Source organism: Echinops telfairi, unplaced genomic scaffold (genome assembly GCF_000313985.2).
Source record: "Echinops telfairi isolate 266 unplaced genomic scaffold, ASM31398v2 ScPeMD7_7413;HRSCAF=8451, whole genome shotgun sequence".
Classification (NCBI taxonomy): domain Eukaryota; kingdom Metazoa; phylum Chordata; class Mammalia; order Afrosoricida; family Tenrecidae; genus Echinops; species Echinops telfairi.
In genome coordinates this window covers 1436205-1436856 of record NW_022111313.1, presented here as the reverse complement: position 1 = coordinate 1436856, position 652 = coordinate 1436205, and positions in this window count along the sequence as shown.

Here is a 652-nt window from a genome sequence, read left to right as displayed (position 1 = left end):
AAAAGCAGAGACAAATGGAAGGGCCCTAATACAAGCCATGAAGACACTACTGAACATAATGAAAAATATCCACCCCATAGAAGACAAACTCAAGGACTGCGACCTTCTGAAAGTACATTTATGCACACCAAAGGTCTTTATCAATAGAGTTAAAAGAAAGCCCATAGGAATTGCACCTGATCAGACCCCATCACACCAAGGTAAAATACTAAGGGTGTTCAGCAGAACAGCAAGGGGAGCAGAGCAAGGAAGTCCCGAGTAAATACCACAAATAGACTTTAGGGCCAGGGCGTGGCACCCCATCAGACTCAACCGGAAAACACTCCTAAAGGCCAACAAAGAGTCCTTGAACTAACTACAGGCTTTTCTCTTTTTTGTCATTGGTTTTGTTGGTGGTGTTTTTTCTTTTGTTGCTTTGTTTTGCTCTGTCTTGTTTTTGTGCATATTATTATCTCTGCAGGTCTATCTAGATAAGATAGACTGGATAAACAATCTGGAGGAGAAAACAACAGACCACTGGTTCCAGGGGGACATGGGAGAAGGGGAGGTGGGGAAAAGGAAGAGGTGTTAACAAACCCAGGGACAAGGGAACAAGTGATCCAAAATCAGTGGCAAGGAAGGTGTAAGAGGCCTGGTAGGGCTTGATCAAGGG